This window comes from Danio rerio, chromosome 7, assembly GCF_049306965.1.
Source record: "Danio rerio strain Tuebingen ecotype United States chromosome 7, GRCz12tu, whole genome shotgun sequence".
Taxonomy (NCBI): domain Eukaryota; kingdom Metazoa; phylum Chordata; class Actinopteri; order Cypriniformes; family Danionidae; genus Danio; species Danio rerio.
The window spans coordinates 59,334,203-59,360,846 of record NC_133182.1 but is presented as its reverse complement, the minus strand read 5'-3'; the positions used below and the strand labels follow the sequence as shown (position 1 = coordinate 59,360,846).

Here is a 26,644-nt window from a genome sequence, read left to right as displayed (position 1 = left end):
CGCCTCCTTTACCATAGCATTCTACTGCGACATCGCGCATAGGAGATAAATGACGTCAGTGTGTAATAACCGGTTGTGATCTCTTGCTGAACCGATAAAAATAATTTTGACACCCCTAGTAACGAGTAACGACGCAGCACATAAAGAATCTATCGGAGTATTAAACTCATCGAAAATATGTACTGAAGTAAAAGTGGAAGGAGGAGTAAAAAAACAATACTCCAGTAGAGTACAGATACAGCCTTTTAGTACTTAAGTACAGTAGTGAAGTAGTTCTACTTCGTTGATATACATCTCTAGGAAACTTGTTCAAGTAAAGCTTGTAGCAAGGCTCCAACGTTAAATTGACCTTTTCTGTGAGGCAAAACATCCACAATCCAACGTGGTTATAGCATGACTTATTGACCAGTCTAACATATATACATTACTAGGCTGACAGGGTCATCAGCTGGGGGAAAATGTACAGGCCAGACGTTGGTCCTTTTAAAAACCACTGTGGGCCAGACACTGTGATGTTGAACTAGGGTGGCTATATAATAGTTGATTTCTACGTTACGCTAAACGATAGCGCTACGATAAGCTAAACAAAACAGCATAGCACTGGAATAAATGAGTGTACAGAGAAACATAGAGGTTCTACAGAGGGTCTATTGACCTTATTCTAAAATGCGGAAGTGCGCCTGTTTTCACGATTGACAGGACCCAAGACGCACGTGCACTTACGTATATTATGCATAGCCTGCAGCAGCCAAAACAAAGGTAAAAGATGGCCCAATCCCAATTTTATTTTTTTGTACCCCTACCCCTTCCCCCTGGCCCTTAAAACCGAGGGTGAAGGGGAAGGGCTTCAAAACGTACCCCTAAGAATTGGGACAGCACTACAGCACCTGCACTCGTCATCATATGTCATCGCCATCTCTGATACGATATGAGATTAGAAAATATGAGATTAGACGATCGCGACTGCTGTAGTTATTCCAGTCGAGTTATTTATTGGTATTTATCTTCAGGAAATCACTGAAGGCATATGTTGTGTTATCATAACGGTCTGATGCGACACTAAGATCATAATACTGCGCATTTAACACAGTGGCCATATTTATCTATGTAAACACAGCAAAAACAACATTAACATTATAGCAGACACCGTAAAAAGCCCAATCCTGGCCATTAGACTTTTCGACAGAGTATTCGAGTGTCATCGAGTGACAGAATGCTGTGGGACTGCTATACAGGAGTTATGATTATGGACTATAGATTGCGAAATTTACCGGTTTTTATTTTAGCGGGGGTTTTTTTTAAAGCATGACGGTAAAACACCTACGTCGTCAGGAATATATTCAAACATGTGTTTGTCTCTTGTAAACATTTGTAATTTGTAACAACAAAATACTAATTTGTGGATCTCCTTACTTCCGGGTGTAACTATCTGCCGTTGTGGCTGGTGTGTTCTGGGAAATTTTCCGATCCCTTGGTTTCGAGTGTGGTCCTGAAAAATCTTTGTTCGAAGGGCTATTCACCCCTTCCCCTTAGCCCTACGCCTTCAAGCTAAAGAGAATTGGGACACCCCTACCCCTTGACGCGCAAAACGAGGGGAAGGGGCAAGGGGAAGGGCTACGGGGTAGAATTGGGAGTGGGCCAACGTGTGGGGGCGTAAGTAATGTGCTCGGTCGCAGCAGCTAAAGTATATACAGATGCGATGGGACCTCTGTTTAGTTCATTAGCGTGACCCGCGCGAGTGATGCATGCTTTGTTGCAAGTGCAGTCATTGTATCTCCAGTGTTTTGAGCTGCTGTGACGCGTTCTCCCCCATCCTGCGTCTCATCCAACCTGACCTCTCCCGGAAGCTCCGCGAGTCTCCCGCAAATTTATACCGGCCCTGTGATCCCCCAAAATAAGTTATAATACTCGGAAATCACAGCGACGAGAGTGAATGTGCAAGACAACAGATCGCGAGAGGCACAGTATTGTTCTAAGCATTAATTGAATAGAGCAGTAAAGATATCGCGAGTGCAAATCCCTCTATCTCTGAGTGATCTGCTGTTATTAGTTGGAGACCAGCAAAACATTTGAACGGTCCTGCATGTATTTAGGCCTCTTTACATATATAACAATTGAAAGTTCTGTTTTGACTATATTGCAAGTTCACTAAAAGCTGGCTGGAACTATTAGATACAATTTGTTTTGTTTTTTTACATGAATATTTAATTATATACATTTTTGTAATACACTCATTGCTATAAACAGTAGTTTATAGACCTCTTTCCTTTTAGTAAAGAAGTTTTAGTCTCATTGGTGTGCATTTTAATTTTAATGCATCAAACATACGCTCCAAACTTGTTCTTGGTTGATTCATGTTGAATTCTTCTTTTATCATTTGCAGTGTTTCCAAAATGCATTGTAATTTTTCATCACAATTTTTATATCTGTGTTATATTATTTTCTGTGGCGGTTTATTCCGCTGTGGTGACCCCTGATAACCAAGGGACTACGCCAGAGTAAAATTAATGGATGAACTATTTCTTATAAAGCTGCTTCTGGCCATGACACGCTCACACCTGGTTATAAGATGGTTATAAGAGACGTGTTTAAGGTATAATATGCAGCATCCTTCATTTGTTCTCTTAGGTAAGGCTAGATCTTCTCTTAAGGTTCATACTTAGAGGAAGATGTGCTCAAAGCATTATAAAGCTTGAAGCATTAGAATCGGTGTTCAGTATTAGCCGATCACCATGACAAGAAATGGGTACTCAATGATATCAGCTGCAAAAATCCTGATCGGAGCAGCCCTAGCTTTAACCCAACTTGGCTGTCAGAGCAGCAATACTCCCCCTGGCTCCACAAGACTGATCTTGGTAAGTCAGTAAATACACCCTTAGGAAAAAGAAGTATACTTAAGTAAAGGTCAAGTATAAAAGTATACTTTATTTAGTAAGTAATTAACCCCAAGAAACCCTGCAATGACAAAAGCTGCCCACTTTGTGGAAAAAAAAAAAAACGATATAAAAATAAATTAACATTTTTAGCCAGTACAGTTGTACACTTCAAATAATTTTTTGTTTATTTATTTATTTATTTTTTACTGCTGTCGTTAAAAGAAACAAATTTACACCTCGACTCTTTGGCTGCACTTACACTGCAGATCTTGATGGTTACTTCCGATTTTGTGACTGTATCTGATTTTTTTGATGACCTGCTAATATAATCTTTTAAAAGTGACTCGTTTCCGATCGCCTACATTTACAGAGCACACGGCAAAGACGCAATTAGCTGAAAAAAAAGAGCGGGCGCTGACTAACAGCTGATAATTTAAGAGTGCTCTTTTCCCTATTCCTGTATGGAATCTGTTCGCAGCTTTTTACAAGCTGTTTTACTATAGTTTATGACAGAAAGGTTCTCATTTGTCCATTTTCTTTTAATATATGCCTTTTTTAAACCTTTAGGCATCTTAATGTAATGTCCCATACGAGATTTATGCACGTGATGTAGCTATGCACCAGTTTTATATTAGTTTATATTGGTTACATAGCGGACATTCCACTCTCATGCTTAAATGCCTGTGCTATATGACAAAATAAAAGCTGTTTAAGTCCTCGTGTATGAGATTTAAGGTTTGGGATTCTGCTGAAGTCTGTCCTGAAAAAAAAGTGTCAGACTTGACGTCATTCGCTACGATTTTTATTGATGCACGACTCTCATTGACAGGTGAAAATCTGATCACCCTGCTTAAACTGCAGACACGAAAACAGAGATCCGATTCATATCGGATAAATTTCCACATATGAACAAGCCCTGAATCTGATTTGAGTAAATCGGAATCCATGTGATTTATTCCTGCTCACAAGTACATGGGCCATATCAGATCTGTGCCACATGGAAGAAAACAATCGGAATTGAGTCACTTGAACAGTGCAGTGTAAATGCGGCCTTTGTGTCGGTGTCAGTCCGAACAGATACGCCGCGCCACGCCGAGACGAGACCCCCCACCCTAAAACTGTAAACCTAGGGGAAACACTGGCCTTTAAAGTGAGGTTGCCAATCTCACTTAGGCGGGCACACGTGTTGAATCATGACAGGGTAATTAACCAAGATTGACCGAATGCCAGCTGACACGGTAGATCCTACTTGGAGTACGTTGTTGCTGATGCCTCACTGCGGTTTGCAATCCGAGTTACAAGGCCAAGGTATCTGACGTGTCCTCCAGCAGGGGTCAGCTTATGTCAGACAGATGAACCCAATCTTTTGATTTGCAAAATGGACAACCTGTACCATAACCACACAGACACAAGGCTATAAAAGCCTTAGATGAAGGCAGTACTTGTAAAATCTACTATTTTGGGCCAACCAATCTAAGTAAAAATCAACTTCTCATATCGTGTCGCAGTAACACTGATTTATGATATCTGACCATTACATTTAGATAGATTAGATAAACAACCATAAAATACGAGACGTCTCGCGAGACTACGGTCGACCAAAAGGTTCAAACGTTAGGCAGATTATCTAACAGAATATAGTCTAGAAATATGAAAAAACAGACGGCGCCTAGCCTCACTCTAGTTACAATAGTAAGGCCTTTAACAGATAGATTTGGAGGTTTTCCAAACTATCTCAGAAGCACTGAGGGAAATCGCTGTTCCGACAGGCGCGATAATATTTCAATCATTTGCATGACGTGCATCTTTGCAAAATCGATTTTGAATATTGTGAACTGCAGTTTAATAGTTACACTAACAGTAGTCATCTGTGTGCTAGGGAATGGCTGAAAGACGTGCGTCCTTCCAGCTGTGGAGAGACAGACAGCCAGCTGCATACACCTTTGGTCATGCTGGTGAGTACAATAAAATCACAGTGGAATAAAAAACTTTGCTTCACAGAAAACGTTTAAAATGACCGCCCGCATTCTCCACCATAATCTGTAGCGAAATTAGCTCAATTTCATGAATCTTAATGAGCAATAATAACCAGCTATCATCAATTATGAATACTCAGAATCAGAGATGTATAAACAGGGCTGAAAATTGCGACCATTTTGGTTGCATATGCGCCTGAAATTTTATTTATGCGACCTAAAAATATATTTGGGAGCATTTGTGCGAGTGCATAAAATTGTTGTGTGCGACCACTTTTTGCTGCAATATGTTCACCATATGCGCGGATTCCGAAGACATTTACGCAGAATGCATCTCTTCACTTGAAACGCGAAGCGCAGTGCTCAGGACTGGTTTAAAACCGTTGTCATATCAACTTGCTGCAGTAAACAAAGCAAAGTCCGTAATGCTTGCCCCGCCTCCGCGCTCTTCTTATAGGCCCACTGCTCTAGCATTGAAATATCAGCTGTCAATCACTCAGTCAATGCCTTCTGGCTTGGGATGACAGAGAGCACTACTACCGTGAAAAACGTAAAGCGCTGAAAATGACAATGAAGATAACACTGACAGATTTTGATTTTGAAACCATGCCATATAAAGTTACAAATAATAACACATCTTAATAGTGATCGTGCTGAATGTTAATCCACCATCTACACTTTTCGAAGAGTGGATAAAAGACTTCAAGTCCGCTATGAAAAGTCTGTGGGATGAAATTTTCCGGTAACTGCGTGCCACATCTAGCACGAAAGCTTCTGTTTAATCCTTCATAAAATCGCCATAAGCTGTTCACCGTGCAAGTGGCAGCTATTTGTCAAATTTAACACCACGTACACCATCGCAAACAGGCTTACATTGAGTAAACTAATACCGCTACTCATGAAAAGACCGGTATCGCTACATGACGTATGCATAAAATAAGGTACAGTATATGTCAAAAACATCAGTGCAATATTAGACACGACCCGTGAGAACAGCACAGTTATATCAGTTACAGATTCAATAATGTCAAGCAGTGCGTGCAGGGCCGGTTTGCGGTCCCTGTATGCTTTGGTCACTCAGTTTTGTTATAAAAATCTATTTTCTTGTGATAACGGGATTTCGTTGAGACACATTTTCCTCACGCTTGCAAATTTGCATTTTTTTTTTTTTTTTTGCTTGTTAGTTTGATTACTGTTGATTTCAAATGCAATAAATATGTTTGTATAAAACTTTTAGTAACTGTGTTTATAAGTTAGACTAAATTTTGGTTGATGCGCCTACATTTTTAAAGTTAGGAGCACCAGTCTTACCCAGCAAAAAGGTTAATTTCGAACAATGATAAAGTACTAGAGACACAGACTTAGCTAAAACTACAAGTGCTCTTTAAAAAAAGTGACTTGAGTAGAAGTTGAAGTGCTCTTTAAGCACCATACTTAAGTGGAAGTATCAACACTTTTTGTACTTCAGTATTGCAAGTAGTTTATTTCAAAGTTTACTGCTCAAGTACTGAAATTAAAAATACATATTATGTATTGTGTAACGTCGTTATTAAAAAAAAAAGCAGTCAAAAGACACCATATTCTTTTGTTTAGTTTAAATATCTTTTGGGGGGGGGGGGGCACGTGATTAAGCAGTATGAAAAGAAACATGGCTTACGATACTGTTTTTCTCTCGCGCTTGAATCACAGATCTGACAGATTATAACAGCTTTAACACACACCTTTTAAAGTTGTGTGTCACAAAAACACTCTGTAATCCACTCAAAACGCTATTGAAGCCCATTTTCGCATTGCAAATTACCAGTTGTAAACGCTGTAAGCGGATGTTCAAAACATTCTACCGGAAGACGCTGGTCGCTATGGCGCCCTCGATGCAGCAACCAAGAAAAAGGTCTATAAATGTAACGAGTAGGGGTGTGAATCTACACTGGTCTGACGGGTTGGTTCGGTTATGATTATCATGCCATCGATTCGGTTCATTTCGATATCTCGGTGGATTGACGATGCTTTCCATACATAATTCTATTTTTTCTTCACAACACAAGATTTTTTTTTTTTTGATCAAAATCTATAAATATATTTATATATATTGTTTGTAATACAATTTTGTTCTTTAATACAGCAGACCCTTAATTTGACCTGCTCAAAGACAACACTCTTTCTGAAAGTATCAAACAAAACTCCAACACATGCACAGAAGACAGCGTGAGCATTTATAGCTAATAAACTAATGTAAATATCATCCTGCTTGCTTTTAGAGCGCTGACAGGCGAGGTCTAACACCCCTATGATTGGTTATTGTCTTACCCTGCTCAACAGAAAGGGCTGCGATCGGCTTTAGAAATTAAATCGCTGTTTACCGATGGCGTGAAAAAACTGCTACGGTTACACTCTATATGCGCATAATACGCGCATATCACAGGTAATCCGTGAAAGAAACAGTGGAGAAAACTTGTACCACAGGCACGCTCGTGTCTTGATCCACAAGTATCGCTTGAACAGTCAAGTGGAGAGGAAAAGTGACCTCACAAACAGGTCAGCGGGTCAAATGTCCAAAGTAAGAGAGAGAGAGAGAGAGAGAGAGGCACAGGTGGATTCTTACAGCATTTCACCCTAGTAGTGAAATAGCGGCTCGTGTGCTGTGCCACCTTCATTGTAGTAAGAGCGACACTCGGCCTCGCCTCCTTTACCATAGCATTCTACTGTGACATCGCGCATAGGAGATAAATGACGTCAGTGCGTAATAACCGGTTGTGATCTCTTGCTGAACCGATAAAAATAATTTTGACACCCCTAGTAACGAGTAACGACGCAGCACATAAAGAATCTATCGGAGTATTAAACTCATCGAAAATATGTACTGAAGTAAAAGTGGAAGGAGGAGTAAAAAAACAATACTCCAGTAGAGTACAGATACAGCCTTTTAGTACTTAAGTACAGTAGTGAAGTAGTTCTACTTCGTTGATATACATCTCTAGGAAACTTGTTCAAGTAAAGCTTGTAGCAAGGCTCCAACGTTAAATTGACCTTTTCTGTGAGGCAAAACATCCACAATCCAACGTGGTTATAGCATGACTTATTGACCAGTCTAACATATATACATTACTAGGCTGACAGGGTCATCAGCTGGGGGAAAATGTACAGGCCAGACGTTGGTCCTTTTAAAAACCACTGTGGGCCAGACACTGTGATGTTGAACTAGGGTGGCTATATAATAGTTGATTTCTACGTTACGCTAAACGATAGCGCTACGATAAGCTAAACAAAACAGCATAGCACTGGAATAAATGAGTGTACAGAGAAACATAGAGGTTCTACAGAGGGTCTATTGACCTTATTCTAAAATGCGGAAGTGCGCCTGTTTTCACGATTGTTTCAGAACTTCCGCATCAGTCGCCTATGGGAAAAATGACTAGGAATAATAAACGGCAGAAAACGGTCAAACTACTTACTCTACAAACAAATGTTTGCATTACTATACCGACTAAGTAGACTAATATAATAGGAAAATATCAGTTTGCAACTGATACAACGAGACCGGAAGTCTTGAGCCAAAAAGATTCAAATGGCTGCGCCCGCTCGTCGGCAAAGAATAACGTGAATAGTCCTATTGTGGTTCAGGTTCAGACTAGGCTTTACATGCTTCTTGACCTTTGATGGTGAGTTAAAAGGCATCCAGATGAAAATCGCAATGATGAGCTATCTGGCTAGACTTTCCCCAACGCCTACTGCAGTTACGATCAGGTTACTTGCACACACTGCAACCAGATGCAAACTCTCAAACAGTATGGGCCTCTAGCACAACACGTAACACTCAATGAGGTCACCGACCACTTGGCACGATTCAAAATTGGGTTTCGCCTGAAGATTCCGGTGCCACTCTAGGCCCACAGTGTTTTCCCCACCATTATATTGGGGGGGGGGGGGCTTCCCGCCCCCCTTGAGGTCAAGTTAATTGTATTTTATACATAGCACCAGATCACAACTTCTTTTAATAAACGAGCTAAATAGCCGTATGTAATGTCTTATTTACACAACGGCATGTGATTTCGGTCTCTACATGGTCGCTCCATTACATATTTCTGCTCTCTGAATCGCCCACAGTGGAGTTCTACACAGCCACTGTATGCTGAATGGGAATGAAACTGTGTGCCACGTTTGACAGGACCCAAGACGCACGTGCACTTACGTATATTATGCATAGCCTGCAGCAGCCAAAACAAAGGTAAAAGATGGCCCAATCCCAATTTTATTTTTTTGTACCCCTACCCCTTCCCCCTGGCCCTTAAAACCGAGGGTGAAGGGGAAGGGCTTCAAAACGTACCCCTAAGAATTGGGACAGCACTACAGCACCTGCACTCGTCATCATATGTCATCGCCATCTCTGATACGATATGAGATTAGAAAATATGAGATTAGACGATCGCGACTGCTGTAGTTATTCCAGTCGAGTTATTTATTGGTATTTATCTTCAGGAAATCACTGAAGGCATATGTTGTGTTTTCATAACGGTCTGATGCGACACTAAGATCATAATACTGCGCATTTAACACAGTGGCCATATTTATCTATGTAAACACAGCAAAAACAACATTAACATTATAGCAGACACCGTAAAAAGCCCAATCCTGGCCATTAGACTTTTCGACAGAGTATTCGAGTGTCATCGAGTGACAGAATGCTGTGGGACTGCTATACAGGAGTTATGATTATGGACTATAGATTGCGAAATTTACCGGTTTTTATTTTAGCGGGGGTTTTTTTTAAAGCATGACGGTAAAACACCTACGTCGCCAGGAATATATTCAAACATGTGTTTGTCTCTTGTAAACATTTGTAATTTGTAACAACAAAATACTAATTTGTGGATCTCCTTACTTCCGGGTGTAACTATCTGCCGTTGTGGCTGGTGTGTTCTGGGAAATTTTCTGATCCCTTGGTTTCGAGTGTGGTCCTGAAAAATCTTTGTTCGAAGGGCTATTCACCCCTTCCCCTTAGCCCTACGCCTTCAAGCTAAAGAGAATTGGGACACCCCTACCCCTTGACGCGCAAAACGAGGGGAAGGGGCAAGGGGAAGGGCTACGGGGTAGAATTGGGAGTGGGCCAACGTGTGGGGGCGTAAGTAATGTGCTTGGTCGCAGCAGCTAAAGTATATACAGATGCGATGGGACCTCTGTTTAGTTCATTAGCATGACCCGCGCGAGTGATGCATGCTTTGTTGCAAGTGCAGTCATTGTATCTCCAGTGTTTTGAGCTGCTGTGACGCGTTCTCCCCCATCCTGCGTCTCATCCAACCTGACCTCTCCCAGAAGCTCCGCGAGTCTCCCGCAAATTTATACCGGCCCTGTGATCCCCCAAAATAAGTTATAATACTCGGAAATCACGGCGACGAGAGTGAATGTGCAAGACAACAGATCGCGAGAGGCACAGTATTGTTCTAAGCATTAATTGAATAGAGCAGTAAAGATATCGCGAGTGCAAATCCCTCTATCTCTGAGTGATCTGCTGTTATTAGTTGGAGACCAGCAAAACATTTGAACGGTCCTGCATGTATTTAGGCCTCTTTACATATATAACAATTGAAAGTTCTGTTTTGACTATATTGCAAGTTCACTAAAAGCTGGCTGGAACTATTAGATACAATTTGTTTTGTTTTTTTACATGAATATTTAATTATATACATTTTTGTAATACACTCATTGCTATAAACAGTAGTTTATAGACCTCTTTCCTTTTAGTAAAGAAGTTTTAGTCTCATAGGTGTGCATTTTAATTTTAATGCATCAAACATACGCTCCAAACTTGTTCTTGGTTGATTCATGTTGAATTCTTCTTTTATCATTTGCAGTGTTTCCAAAATGCATTGTAATTTTTCATCACAATTTTTATATCTGTGTTATATTATTTTCTGTGGCGGTTTATTCCGCTGTGGTGACCCCTGATAACCAAGGGACTACGCCAGAGTAAAATTAATGGATGAACTATTTCTTATAAAGCTGCTTCTGGCCATGACATGCTCACACCTGGTTATAAGATGGTTATAAGAGACGTGTTTAAGGTATAATATGCAGCATCCTTCATTTGTTCTCTTAGGTAAGGCTAGATCTTCTCTTAAGGTTCATACTTAGAGGAAGATATGCTCAAAGCATTATAAACTTGAAGCATTACGCCCTATTCACACGGGGCGTCAGCATCAACGCTTCCCATTCACTTTGAATGGGTGACGTCAGGCGTTGCCGAACTGCATTGTGGATCTGTCGGCGCCGCTTCAGAAGCATTCCTCGCTGCAGAAGTTGGGACCAGCTCAACTTTTCAAGCGCCGACGGAAGCGTCAGCCAATCAGATCGCTGTATGCAAATACACCAGCTCAGACAGTGGCCTATTGCTGACTGAATTTCATTGGCTGACGCTTCTATGACGATCGTTTCAGCTCCAACTTCAGACACGCCCTCTGTCAAGCGTTGACGCTGAAGCCCCGTGTGAATAGGGCGTTAGAATCGGTGTTCAGTATTAGCCGATCACCATGACAAGAAATGGGTACTCAATGATATCAGCTGCAAAAATCCTGATCGGAGCAGCCCTAGCTTTAACCCAACTTGGCTGTCAGAGCAGCAATACTCCCCCTGGCTCCACAAGACTGATCTTGGTAAGTCAGTAAATACACCCTTAGGAAAAAGAAGTATACTTAAGTAAAGGTCAAGTATAAAAGTATACTTTATTTAGTAAGCAATTAACCCCAAGAAACACTGCAATGACAAAAGCTGCACACTTTGTGGAAAAAAAAAAACGATATAAAAATAAATTAACATTTTTAGCCAGTACAGTTGTACACTTCAAATAATTTTTTGTTTATTTATTTATTTATTTTTTACTGCTGTCGTTAAAAGAAACAAATTTACACCTCGACTCTTTGGCTGCACTTACACTGCAGATCTTGATGGTTACTTCCGATTTTGTGACTGTATCTGATTTTTTTGATGACCTGCTAATATAATCTTTTAAAAGTGACTCGTTTCCGATCGCCTACATTTACAGAGCACACGGCAAAGACGCAATTAGCTGAAAAAAAAGAGCGGGCGCTGACTAACAGCTGATAATTTAAGAGTGCTCTTTTCCCTATTCCTGTATGGAATCTGTTCGCAGCTTTTTACAAGCTGTTTTACTATAGTTTATGACAGAAAGGTTCTCATTTGTCCATTTTCTTTTAATATATGCCTTTTTTAAACCTTTAGGCATCTTAATGTAATGTCCCATACGAGATTTATGCACGTGATGTAGCTATGCACCAGTTTTATATTAGTTTATATTGGTTACATAGCGGACATTCCACTCTCATGCTTAAATGCCTGTGCTATATGACAAAATAAAAGCTGTTTAAGTCCTCGTGTATGAGATTTAAGGTTTGGGATTCTGCTGAAGTCTGTCCTGAAAAAAAAGTGTCAGACTTGACGTCATTCGCTACGATTTTTATTGATGCACGACTCTCATTGACAGGTGAAAATCTGATCACCCTGCTTAAACTGCAGACACGAAAACAGAGATCCGATTCATATCGGATAAATTTCCACATATGAACAAGCCCTGAATCTGATTTGAGTAAATTGGAATCCATGTGATTTATTCCTGCTCACAAGTACATGGGCCATATCAGATCTGTGCCACATGGAAGAAAACAATCGGAATTGAGTCACTTGAACAGTGCAGTGTAAATACGGCCTTTGTGTCGGTGTCAGTCCGAACAGATACGCCGCGCCACGCCGAGACGAGACCCCCCACCCTAAAACTGTAAACCTAGGGGAAACACTGGCCTTTAAAGTGAGGTTGCCAATCTCACTTAGGCGGGCACACCTGTGGAATCATGACAGGGTAATTAACCAAGATTGACCGAATGCCAGCTGACACGGTAGATCCTACTTGGAGTACGTTGTTGCTGATGCCTCACTGCGGTTTGCAATCCGAGTTACAAGGCCAAGGTATCTGACGTGTCCTCCAGCAGGGGTCAGCTTATGTCAGACAGATGAACCCAATCTTTTGATTTGCAAAATGGACAACCTGTACCATAACCACACAAACACAAGGCTATAAAAGCCTTAGATGAAGGCAGTACTTGTAAAATCTACTATTTTGGGCCAACCAATCTAAGTAAAAATCAACTTCTCATATCGTGTCGCAGTAACACTGATTTATGATATCTGACCATTACATTTAGATAGATTAGATAAACAACCATAAAATACGAGACGTCTCGCGAGACTACGGTCGACCAAAAGGTTCAAACGTTAGGCAGATTATCTAACAGAATATAGTCTAGAAATATGAAAAAACAGACGGCGCCTAGCCTCACTCTAGTTACAATAGTAAGGCCTTTAACAGATAGATTTGGAGGTTTTCCAAACTATCTCAGAAGCACTGAGGGAAATCGCTGTTCCGACAGGCGCGATAATATTTCAATCATTTGCATGACGTGCATCTTTGCAAAATCGATTTTGAATATTGTGAACTGCAGTTTAATAGTTACACTAACAGTAGTCATCTGTGTGCTAGGGAATGGCTGAAAGACGTGCGTCCTTCCAGCTGTGGAGAGACAGACAGCCAGCTGCATACACTTTTGGTCATGCTGGTGAGTACAATAAAATCACAGTGGAATAAAAAACTTTGCTTCACAGAAAACGTTTAAAATGACCGCCCGCATTCTCCACCATAATCTGTAGCGAAATTAGCTCAATTTCATGAATCTTAATGAGCAATAATAGCCAGAATACTCAGAATCAGAGATGTATAAACAGGGCTGAAAATTGCGACCATTTTGGTTGCATATGCGCCTGAAATTTTATATATGCGACCTCAAAATATATTTGGGAGCATTTGTGCGAGTGCATAAAATTGTTGTGTGCGACCACTTTTTGCTGCAATATGTTCACCATATGCGCGGATTCCAGAGACATTTACGCAGAATGCATCTCTTCACTTGAAACGCGAAGCGCAGTGCTCAGGACTGGTTTAAAACCATTGTCATATCAACTTGCTGCAGTAAACAAAGCAAAGTCCGTAATGCTTGCCCCGCCTCCGCGCTCTTCTTATAGGCCCACTGCTCTAGCATTGAAATATCAGCTGTCAATCACTCAGTCAATGCCTTCTGGCTTGGGATGACAGAGAGCACTACTACCGTGAAAAACGTAAAGCGCTGAAAATGACAATGAAGATAACACTGACAGATTTTGATTTTGAAACCATGCCATCTAAAGTTACAAATAATAACACATCTTAGTAGTGATCATGTGCTGAATGTTAATCCACCATCTACACTTTTCGAAGAGTGGATAAAAGACTTCAAGTCCGCTATGAAAAGTCTGTGGGATGAAATTTTCCGGTAACTGCGTGCCACATCTAGCACGAAAGCTTCTGTTTAATCCTTCATAAAATCGCCATAAGCTGTTCACCGTGCAAGTGGCAGCTATTTGTCAAATTTAACACCACGTACACCATCGCAAACAGGCTTACATTGAGTAAACTAATACCGCTACTCATGAAAAGACCGGTATCGCTACATGACGTATGCATAAAATAAGGTACAGTATATGTCAAAAACATCAGTGCAATATTAGACACGACCCGTGAGAACAGCACAGTTATATCAGTTACAGATTCAATCATGTCAAGCAGTCCGTGCAAGGCCGGTTTGCGGTCCGTGTATGCTTTGGTCACTCAGTTTTGTTATAAAAATCTATTTTCTTGTGATGACGGGATTTCGTTGAGATACATTTTTCTAACGCTTGCAAATTTGCAAAATTGAATTTTTTTTTTTTTTTTTTGCTTGTTTGATTACTGTTGATTTCAAATGCAATAAATATGTTTGTATTAAACTTGTAGTAAAGGTGCTTATAAGTGCGAAATTTTGGCTGATGTTATTATTAGGGTTCATGCAGATATCATGATGTCAAATTTAAGACTTTTTAAGACCTTTTTAAGAACAGTAAGTATTAAATTTAAGACCTATAATGCAATATCAAAAACACACAAACACAAAGAGAAAATGCTAAATCACAAAATTATTGGTAAAATAAATGTATTCAAATTGAACAGTACTAAATACAGGTTAGATGCACCACTGAACTACAGAAAAAAAAAAAAAAACATCTTAAGGGCTAATTTATACTTTCGCCTGGCGCCACATCGCGCACCTCACGAAACGGTTGAGTCTTTTATAACTGACACATTCACTATTGAGATATTCTTTTAAATAACAGGGGGCGGTCAAAGGAAACAGACAGTAAAATCAGACAGATAAACAGAGTAGTGGAAAGTTTCAGGAAGTAGGTCATATCATTAATATCATTCAAGATTTTTAAAATAATTATTTTTTATTATTTTTTAAAAATTTATTACAAAGATTTTTATAACCTTTCAAGATTTTTTTTTTAAATCAATTTTTTTTTTTATCTAAATGATGCAGCACTTGCTTTTGTTCATATCTCGGACAGTTCTACCAATTAAAGTTAAGTATTAATTGCAACAGAACTTGGGTTGCTCTACAATTATATTGTTTTATCACAGCAAGAAAAAAAGCAAAAAGTATACTCACTAAAAATACAGACGTTTTTTCTATATTTTATTTTTCCCACTCTGTGCTCTGTTAAACATTATTTAGGAAATATAAAAATAGAACAAAAAATGCAAAAGGGGTGAATAATTAGGACTTCAACTGTATCAAAGCCATAATTTGTTACTTAATTTTAGTTTGTAACCTATAAATTGTTTTAAATTCAAAATTGTAATATAAGCCTATACATTAGTGTAAAACCTAGATGGTTGGCACGGTGGCCCAGTGGTTAGCACTGTTGCCTCACAGCAAGAACGTCTCTGGTTCTAGTCCTTACCAAGCCAGCCGACAATTCTGTGCGGAGTTTACACGTTCTCCCCGTGCCCACATGGATTTCCCCCAGGTTCTCTGGTTTCCTCCCACCGTCAAAAAACATGCAACCTAAGTTAATTGACTAATCCAAATTGGCATCATAGACATGCTCCTAGTAAATGGTTATCTCTTAAGAGCAATCACTATCTGTTCCTTAGCTACTACAGCAGGGGAGTTCTCGAGATCTACCTGAGCTCAAACTACCCTCTTGCTTTGTGAACGGGAGGGAGCCCCTGGCTCGAGGATCTTATGAGCTCAGGACTCTCTCCTGGGACAGCATGAAAAACAAGCTTTATAAACCAGGACTCAAAATTGCGACCATTTTGGTCGCATAAGTGCCCGAAATTTTATCTCACATGCGCAGATTTGGAAGACATTCACGCAGAATGCATCTTTGCCCTTGAAACACGAATTGCAGTGCTCAGTTTTAATGGTTTAAAACAGTTGTCATGTCATCTTGCTGCAATAAACAAAGCCAAGTCCGTAATGATTGCCCCGCTTTTGCGCTCTTCTTATAGGCCCACTGCTCTAGCACTGAAATATCAGCTGTCAATCACTCAGTCAATACCTTCTGGCTTGGGATGACAGGGAGAGCTACTACGGTAAAAAAAAAAAATTGTAGCACGAGAGGTTCTCTTTAATTCTTCAATTAATCACCAGATGCTGTCTGCCGTGCAGTGGCAGCTATATGTAAAATGTACTAACAACACATACACCATCGCAAACAGGCTTGCACTGAGAAAACTAATACCGCTACACATGAAAAGACCGGTATTGCTATTAACATGACATATGCATATAATAGGGTACAGAACATGTCAAAAGCATCAGTGCAATATCAGACAACACCCGTGTGAACAGCACAGTTATATCATTAACAGATTCATTCATGTCAAGCAGTGCATGCAGGGTCCGTGTCCGGTCCGTGTATCTTTTAAAAATTTATTTTCTTGTGATAACGGGATTTCGTTGAGACATATTTTTTTCACGCAAGCATATATATATTTTTTGCTTGTTAGTTTGATTAGTGTTGATTTCAAATGAAACAAATCTGTTTGTATAAAATTTGTAGTAACGTTGCTTATAATTGGTGGGTGCGACTAAATTTTGGCTGATGCGACTAAATTTTTCAAGTTAGGAGCACCGGTGCTACCGAGCAAAAATTAATTTTGAGCCCTGTAAACAATCATCAGTTTAGTGTGAAGTCTGGAAATAATATTTGAATGGATTGTTAGACTTCTTTGTGTGTTTTACAAATGTTTTGTTTTACTAGTACTTGAGTGTATTTACTTATCTAAAACATAAATTAATAATTGGGCGGTTTAAATGCTGAATAATTGTGATAATATGACATGTCTTTCAGCGGAGTTAAGTTGGTTTTGTTTTTGAAAAAAAAAAAAAAACGAAAAAATGAGCACTTTTCCGACGGTTCCTTACTGAGAGCTCTGCTCAGCTTGAGCTCTCCTGGCTAAACGCATATTGCGACTGTTTAAATGGAGCAATGCTCATAATATTGAGAAAAAAAGAAAAAGACAGCTGAGAAACAAAATCTGCTTTGTCTTTTTGTAGGAAACACAGATTAGATCTTTTTAGGGTAAGAGTTTTCTGAGTTAATGCCGTCTGTCGCTAAATGTGTCAGGAATACCGAAAACAAACAAACTTAACCCCACTGTATTTCTCTGGCTTAGCGCCAGACACAAAACACCAGCACCAGGTATATCACGGTAGCAACCATCTTGTTCTGTACCTCACTTGACTAGTAACCATAGTAACGGGTGCGCACGCTTTCGCACTTTCTGCTAGGACGTGAAGCATGCTGCATGAATTTTTAATTAGCCTACATTAGTAACAGTGAATTTTGTTACAGTATAAACTTAATCTTAGGAAAGGCAAAAATAAATAAATAAATTAAGACCTTTGTAACGAAATTCAAGACTTTGTATACCAAATTCAAGGCCTTAATTTGACATAATCAAATTTAAGACTTTTTCAATGCTTTTAGGACCCTGCAGGTAATCTGATAATTGATCCAACAGAAGAAACACAAGATTCACTTAGGAAATATTAATTATTATTAAATAAACTAATTAATGCGCACACTCAATTCCTTATTCACAGACTACGACAAGAACACTTTGATCTTAGTAACAAATCTGGTAAATATCTGGCTAATCAAATTAAACACAATAAATACAATTTGATAAACCAGATTTTTCAAAAATTTTACAATAAATTATATTCCTACAAAAAAAAAAAAACATCCCAGGATAACAAAAATTCATTTCTCAACAACATCAACTTACCTTAACTAATCGAACAGCAAGTAAATACTTGAAAAAAAAATTGAATCCCCTTTATCAGAACAAGAAATTTCTAATGCTCTTAAACTTATGCCTAATAATAAATCACCAGGTCCTGATGGTTTCCCAGTTCTACAAACACTTTTGGTCTATTTTATCACCACTTTTCATCCGGTTGATAAATGAATTGAAGCAAAAATCAAAACATCAAAATACCATGAACTAGAGCTGCACGATTCTGTCTAAAATGAGAATCGCGTTTTTTTTTTTTTTTTTTTTGCTTAAAATAAAGATAACGATTTTCTCATAATTCTGTAGATGTAAAATAAAGGTATGGTAAAAAACAAACATATGGCACAACCTCGATAATAATATTATGTGTAGGTCTACTGGCTTCTATAAATAATTCTATTCTACTTATAATAATTCTGATGTTGAATTATTATGTTTGAGATATATGCTTGCAATCTGTCATATTAAACAATTTAATTCACTGGTAAAATCAGACATTTGCCATTATCAGATTATATTCAACAATATATAGGCTAAAGTACTTATACTAACATTGTAAACATTTATTTTCATGCACAACTGTGGGTTGCTTGGTGCTGTTATGGTGTGCTTGCCGTAATCATAACTCTAAAATGCGATATGATCATTTAAATGATGTGCACACTTTCAGTTTCATTCTAACTGCTAAGTGCTTATTCATACTTGGCGCGCGGCTCCCAAACGATCACTCTGTGCTACAAATTGAATATTATTTACAACTATATTACCTGTTACTCGCAACATATGCAGGTTCTGTTCACTAAAGTAGGCGCGCACGCGTCTATCATTAAGTAGAGCGCGTGCGCACGCCCTCTCTGATAACAGCTCACGTTCAGCAGCACACATCACGTGTGATTTCCCGATCGCAAAAACATCATTATATTAAGAGAAAAATTACATTTTTAGGGGAATTATACCTTATGAATACAGTATGTGACTCATTCAACATCATTTGGAGGTGTCCATGTCACTGAGCAACATGTGTGAAACAATGACTCGTGCAGCTGCCTTTTCTTCTCTCCTGAACTTGAAAATATGATTGGCAGAATCGTAGAAATGCTGAATTAAGATCGTCTAGGGCAGGGGTGTCAAACTCAATTCCTGGAGGGCCGAAGCCCTGCACAGTTTAGTTGCAACCCTGCTCCAACACACCTGTAGGTTTCAAACAAGCTTGAAGGACTCAATTAGTTTGATCAGGTGTGTTTAATTAGGGTTGGAACTAAACTGTGCAGAGCTGCGGCCCTTTTGGAACTGAGTTTGACACCTGTGGTCTAGGGGGTCGAATCGAGATCGCGATCTTTTAACGATTAATTGTGCAGCTCTACCATGAACACAGCCACAATTGTACTCCTCCTCAAACCCAATAAAGACCCAACATTACCATTAAGCTATCATCCAATTTCACTAATTAACATAGACACTTAAATAATTGTTAAAGCACTTTCTCATAGAATTAAAAAAAAAATCATGCCATCTATAATCCATCCGTCTCGTAAACCTAATACACCACTTAACACCACCTAACACACCATTAAACAAACACAAATCTATCACAGTAACCCCTGACACAGAAAAAGCCTTTGACAAAATAAACTAGAAATTCCTGTTTTCCACATTAGAGAGGTTTGGTTTTGGGACATCACCCTCAGCTACCGTCATTACTCATGGACCAACATCACGCAGCTTCACTTTACACCGGGGAACTAGACAAGAATGCCCACTCTGTCCCTCTCTATTCACCATATTCATAGAATATGCACATACAGCATTAGACACATACAGCATTAGAGGTAATTGCTACTTAGAAAATTTACAAATCAAATCATCAATTAAATCAAAACTACTTAACCAATCAATTAATCTAGACCTCCCCCCTCAAACCACAGTTTATTAATATATCTTCCACCAAAAATTGCTCTCCAAAATAAACAAAATTATATAACAATCATACAACTAATTAGTTATACAATCGCTATCCACTACTTCCGATGCTGCATTCTGGACTCAAATTTGCAAAAACATATGACTAAAAAGGCTAACTTACAACGTATACAGTATAAAGTACTTTAACTGGGCAGAAATTATTTAGAATGGGTCAGAAATATGCTCACATTGCACACAAAACACCACATACACGTATCTTCACGCCTTGCAATGCACTTCAATTAAAACATTTTGGGAAAAGGTTACTGATTCACTCTCTAACTTTATGAGATGTCATATCCCACTGTGTCCCTCACTCTGTATATTAGGCGACATATCCACAATAGATATAAATCAATCAAATGGCCAGTTTCTACTGGTGGCTCTAACTATCGCCAAGAAAACTATCCTCATGAACTGGAAATCATGAAATACCATTCACATCTTACACTGGAAAAAAGTATTAACAGAATACATCTCCATTAAAGATCCTGTTTGCCTGAATTAATTCGCCTAATTTGCCTGAATTAATAACACCTACATCAGTAGACAAACAAGAGGGAAGGGGGGAGAGGGGGTCGGGTAGAGGTAGAAACTGTGTCTGATATTAAATAAAAATGAATAAATTAAAAAGGTAAAAAAAACTTGTATTAAATTTATTAGTATTTGCCCACAATGTAATTCAGTTTTTATGTACTTTTTTATTTTCCCTCTTGTTCTTTTCAATCTCTTATTTTTGTCTCTAAAATCTATTATTATTAGTATTATTACTATTATTATTAGTAGTAGTAGTAGTAGTAGTAGTAGTAGTATATATTTTTTTTCTTGTCTTTCAGTGGATCCAACAACAGATTAAAAAATAACCATTATTTGGAAAAAAAAAAAAAACACTCCTAAAGACCCCTACTTACATGTACTACGTTCATAGGGTAAGTGTGACGTGGGCATAGCAGCCTGGTAGGGCTGTAACGATACACGATATAAAATCGAAATCGCGACACTCAGATCTACGATCTTGTGTCGCGGTGTGATAAGGAAGAATCGCGACACACCCACCCCGTGACTACCTTTCCAATAACGTCACGCGTGCCTGCAAAAGTTGAGCTAATTAACACTTTTTTTGTTCGACATTACAAGCACTGCTCCGTTTAAGCCCTCGCAATATTTAGCCGGGAGAGCTCGCACGGAGCTCTTAGTAAGGGACCGTCTGAATGTGTCAGGGATATCAAAAACAAAACCAACTTAACCCCGCTTGACAACCGACAACGCCAGAAACATTGCCAATGGTGTCAAAGCGGCCGGAATTTCAGCGCATATACGATGATTTGCTCACACTGTTAATGTGGCTGCGCAGAAGGGATGGGCATTTACCAATGTCAGGTAACAGCGCAAACTTTTCTGTAACCGTGCTGTGCACTTTATGTTTGAACCTTTGAGAGTGCTGACTGACAGGTGCGTGAGGTCAGAAAGCACGACGAAGCTTTAAGTTAAGATGAACACAGTTTCTATAGTTATACTTTATTTATAGATAAAGGTATATGGCTCTGCATATAATCACTCTATCTTGCTGGAGTTTATAGCCGTTTCACTTTACTTCAGGACGCATTGACCGCTCTGATGGTCTAATCGTTGTTTTAAGTTATCCAAAGCTGTATGAATATACATATCTTGAATATCACAATAGTATTAAATATTACAATTGTAACAACACAGACAGCAACACTTTGCACAATCGATACCCAGCTGATTCAGTCGTTTCATAAGAGGACCGCGCCTCTTCTTTTTTCCTTGTCAACGTAAAGGCAGTAAGGTGCGCCTCATTTTCGGCCACTTGTTTAACTTCAAGGCATACTTATTTTGCGGGACGATAACGTATAACCTGTGCCTACAGACACATTTGCCAAAGAAGCAAAATGGAAGAAGAATATTGCTGTTTGATACAGACCTGTTGATGCTAAACCAGTGCTGATGTTGACCTGGATCTGCGTAATAAACGCAACAAATAGGCTTTACTTTTTTTTTTACAGCTTAAAGCATGTACGGAGATTTATGCAATATCATATTTAAACAACAAAACAAAAAGTCAACATATGCGCGCATTGTTGCTGTCTTTTCATCACGCAGCGCGCGCACTTGAACCGTGAGGGAGAGAGAGGAAACCATAGACTATATCAGGACATAATCTTTAAAATAATGATTTCTATTAAAAATGTAAAAGGTTTTGTGATTATAATAATAACAGCGGGGCATTAAATAAATGCATATTTTCCGTGGAGCGGGCAATTTGAGGAAGTTAGCTATTTTGATTTGACAGAAGAAAAAAACATATGATTGGAAAAAAAACAGCCTATCCCGGTTATTAAAAATAATCAGTCAGTATTTTCGTTTTGTAATATAAATTAATTATTTAAGTGAAAATAATTTAGGGCAGTCCTATTTATTTTATTCATTTTATTTAGATTATTCTGCTCTTCAATGCTTAAAAATGCAGATGCGTGAAGATGCTCTGTTGTTCTGTTCCGCTATTAATATATAAAAATAAATCAGTATTTTAAAATGCAATATTTAATGTGTCAGACACAAAATAGACACGTCAATTTGTTTAATATAAAATTAATAGTAATTTGACCAGTTCACCGTTAATACCGATTAATGAGCGGCGGTTGTCAGTTAGCTAAATTAACGAAATGAGCATCCCTAGTAGCCATTTAATTTACTTTTTCTATGTAAGAGAACTTGATTGAAAAATAATTTTCAACATGCTTGAACCATCTACACAATGGAGTTTAGTTTGGTTTTTCAACAGTATTTTGTTACAAAGAAAACAGTAGCTTTGGCTATTTATTTATTTATTTTATATATGGCTATTTATATTGTTAATAATTTGCATAGTTAATATTGTTCTTTGATGTTTAGTTTATAAAAATTTTTCCAATGTTATTTAATAAAAAATAGTTTTAAAAATCTTTTTTTTTCCCACCCCACACGAAAAAAAAAATAAAAAATCGTGATACGAACCGAATCGTGGGTCAAAAATCGTGATACGAACTGAATCGTGGGTTTGGTGTATCGTTACAGCCCTACAGCCTGGGCATTGCACTGGACCGATCCATGCCGCACGTCATACTTTTTTAAAGCATCACAAAGCAAATGACACACTATACACACAGTATAACTTCCAATTTAAATTACTATTAATTCTGTTGTTTTATTATTATTATTATTATTATTATTATCAACATGAGTATATTATGGTTTTATAGTTGTCACATGTATCTGTCCACCTCTTGATCTTCCATCCTTTTTCAATATTATCTATTTATTGAATTTAATAATTATTTATGTGTATATTTATTCTTTTCGTGTTACTTTTCTTATCAATTTTATTCTTTACATGGTTCTTATTATTTGTATATTATCATTATTATAGTAATGGTTTCTTTATTATTATTCTCATTATTTTTTCTGCTGCACTTTATTTTTCTACTTTTTTTCCTATCTTGTTCTTTTTCTACTTTCTATTTTTTCCTCCCCTTTCATTTCTATTTATTCCTTTTTTCCTCATTCTTTTATTTTCTTCTTCTAGATTCTTCTACTTCTTTTTCTTCTTCTTCTTCTTCTTCTTATTATTATTATTATTATTATTGTTAATATTATATTATATTTATTATTATTATTATTGTTGTTGTTATTATTATAATTATTATTATTAGTAGTAGTAGTAGTAGTAGTAGTAGTAGTAGTAGTAGTATTAGTATTATTATTATTTGTCTTGTTCCTGATTTCCCAACCTCCCCTCGCCTCCTCACTATCATCATTAAATGCATTACTTCTACTTTTGTTACCATTATTAGTATTACTGTTTTGCCTTGTCTTCCTTTTATTTCTTCATTATCATAAGTATTTTTACCATTGTCAATATTTAGGTTGCTGTCACTGTTGTAGTAGTGGAAGTAGCGATTGAAGTAGAAGCTATGGTTGTTAAAGTAATAGTTTTTTTTAGTAAAACATTTTCTGGTTTGACGTCTTTAAACATCAGCCAGATAATTTAACATTAATAAGTTTAGAGAGATAAGGTGGTGCCTGACCATTTATTACCTTAAAAACATACAGTAAAATTCTGAACTCCATTCTAAAAGGAGCACAGGAGGGGATGTGTTCAAATTTATGGTTTCCAGTAAGAAGCCTAGGATTGGCCTATACCTATATAAAGCGAGTAACAATAGTTCAAGCATAAGCCTGACAGGGTAGAACATGTTGGTAAATTATAATAAACCAAGAATGGACCCTACTTTTCTTTGACCCAGCTGCAAGAAGATATGGCTGGAGACTCTCTCTGATGCTATCCAGATGCCCTTGAATACTGGTACCATTCTGCAAAAGAATGAAATACAAGTACCAATGTGATTTAACAGAAAAAGTGAAAATATAGCATGAACAAACACTTCAACTTTCTGGATTCATACTTCCAAGAACTCCAACATGTATAAAAAAAAAAAAAAAACAACAATTCGGAGGGTGTTTGTTCTTTAAGAATAGGCAAGTTCAAAGTTATAGAACTTAATTTGACCTGCTTTATCTTGATGAATTTCACAAGGCAATCAAAGGCATCATAGATAACCAGTATCAGGATCAATGACATATCACTGTCCCAACCTGAAGAAACAGAAAACAAAATAAATAATTTTTAGGACTATGAAGTTTGGTTTTTAAATAGAAGAGCTATATACCCTCCTTTTTTTACTTTATATTGACATAACTACATTTGATGTGACAGTACTATATACATTACCTACTCCAGTACTTCAAGAGACAGTTAAATATAAAAATGTCCAGTTAATTTACTCTTCCACAAGACATCCTAAATGTAGGTGCATTTTTTCTTCAGTAGAACAATAAAACGATTTTTTGATGAATCTGTGTTTCTCCTGATGACATAATGAGGTCTTGTGAAGCACATTAAACGACCAGTGTAAGAAATTTAATATTATTTACAATACTATTAGTTTTAATCCATGGCCCGTCGAACAAATATCAGCCTTATGCAAATGTAGTCAGGGCGTGTGCCGGCAGGGTCAGCTGCTGCAGTTTGTTGATAGGTACTGATGATTACGTCATCCCCCTCACTCATCTGCATAATCAAAAGTGACAGAACTTCAAACGTACTAGGAATGCACCGATACGATCCTGATACCAAAATTCTGAGTATCGACAGAGTATCGATCCAAATATTGTGCCTTTTTTTTTTTTACACAATACAGTTTCTATAGTTCTAGTGCTCAAATAATATATTTTCTGAAGTAAAAACAACCCACCTATAGGCCTACTATGTATGACAGATGGTGCAATCTAACTAAAAACATTATGCTTGCTATAAACTATAGTAGGGCTATTCAATTAGTTTGTCATGGGGGCCAGTTCATGAAAAGCATCCCAAACGAAGGGTCGGAGAGATGACTTGCTATATGAGTGATGACACAACAGCATATAAGGGCCCACATGCTGTATATTTTTGCTCCTTAAGACAGCCACGTTAGCTTTTTCTACATTAAAATGTTGATATATTGTATTTTGAAACTAGATAATATCAGTGCATTGTACAATAGACTTTTTTTTTTTACAAACATTTGAATGTATTTCAGAGCAAAACAAAAGCAGTGCATTGCTGAAGTAGGCTTCTTCTACGTTCAGACACATTCATATGTTATGTTTTGAACTGCGTAACAATTAGGGATGCAACAATTATAGATTTTGGTTGTACAATTATATTGTCGGAAGAATAATCATGCTTTCACTGTTATCACATCTAATGTAAATTCAAGCTTTATATTAGGTATGTAGCTTTAGATTAACTGTTGTTGTCATCTGCGTTCATGCATACATAATCATTTTAATAATAATTCGTCTAACATAGCTTTTGTTTACATTGCACTGAAAGATCACGCACAACTGCGCGCACCCGGAAAGACACAAGCGCGTCGCTTCGCTTGTGCGCTCATATTGTCATATATTCTTAAACTAGAAATAACAAACTTGCAAGCAGAAAAGACGTGATATGGGAACGTCTGCTGTTATAATTAATCCTGTATGCGTGCGTATTAGCCTCGGTGTACTTCAAACTTAAAACTAGCGCACAGTAGGCTTGGGCGGTAATACGGTATTATGGTATACCGCGGGATCTAAAAATAGCAACGGTGTCAGTTTCAATACCGTTATACCGTCATAAAATATTAAATATCCTTTATTTAATGCCTCCAAAAACGTATGTGTGGTTGTCATCACGGGACAGTGTGGAGGAGAGAGAGAGAGGGAAGGGGGGGGAGGGAGAGGGAGGGGGAGAGAGGAAGAGGGGGAGAGGGAGAGGTGACGTGACGAGTCGCGCTTCAAAGTGTCCTGCAGTTTGGCAGTATTTACGGTTTCGACTAAACAGAAGGGAGACGTGGCTAATATGAACGAGAGGTCTGCATTAGAGCTGAAGATCTTTGCCCGAACCCGACGAGACCCGAAAAAATCCAAATCCCTGCATTAAAATCCATCCCTGCAAAGGTGAAACAAATGATGACGAAGTAGGAAAAAAAAGCGAATTTTGACAGCGGTCAAGCCAG

The 26,644-nt window shown here is 38.1% G+C and overlaps 1 protein-coding gene and 1 long non-coding RNA gene across 9 annotated transcripts in view; one reads left to right on the top strand and one right to left on the bottom strand.

The window, feature by feature from the left end:
• Positions 1-26,644, bottom strand: part of LOC137496227 (uncharacterized) — a 385,312-nt gene that overhangs the window by 328,141 nt on the left and 30,527 nt on the right. For 3 of the 7 annotated variants that reach the window (XR_012382738.1, XR_012382737.1, XR_012382735.1), the window contains exons 4-5: positions 24,610-24,695; positions 24,332-24,413 (exon numbers count right to left, since the gene is read on the bottom strand). This is a non-coding gene — a long non-coding RNA (uncharacterized lncRNA). Of the gene's footprint in view, positions 1-11,723; positions 12,906-24,331; positions 24,414-24,609; positions 24,696-26,644 lie in introns of those variants that run through there. The other 4 variants (XR_012382739.1, XR_012382740.1, XR_012382736.1 and 1 more) reach the window with 2 other exon arrangements.
• The window catches only part of LOC110439952 (transmembrane protein 236-like), a 766,382-nt gene that overhangs the window by 732,744 nt on the left and 6,994 nt on the right, over positions 1-26,644 (top strand). The gene's annotated exons all lie outside the window — the stretch shown is intronic.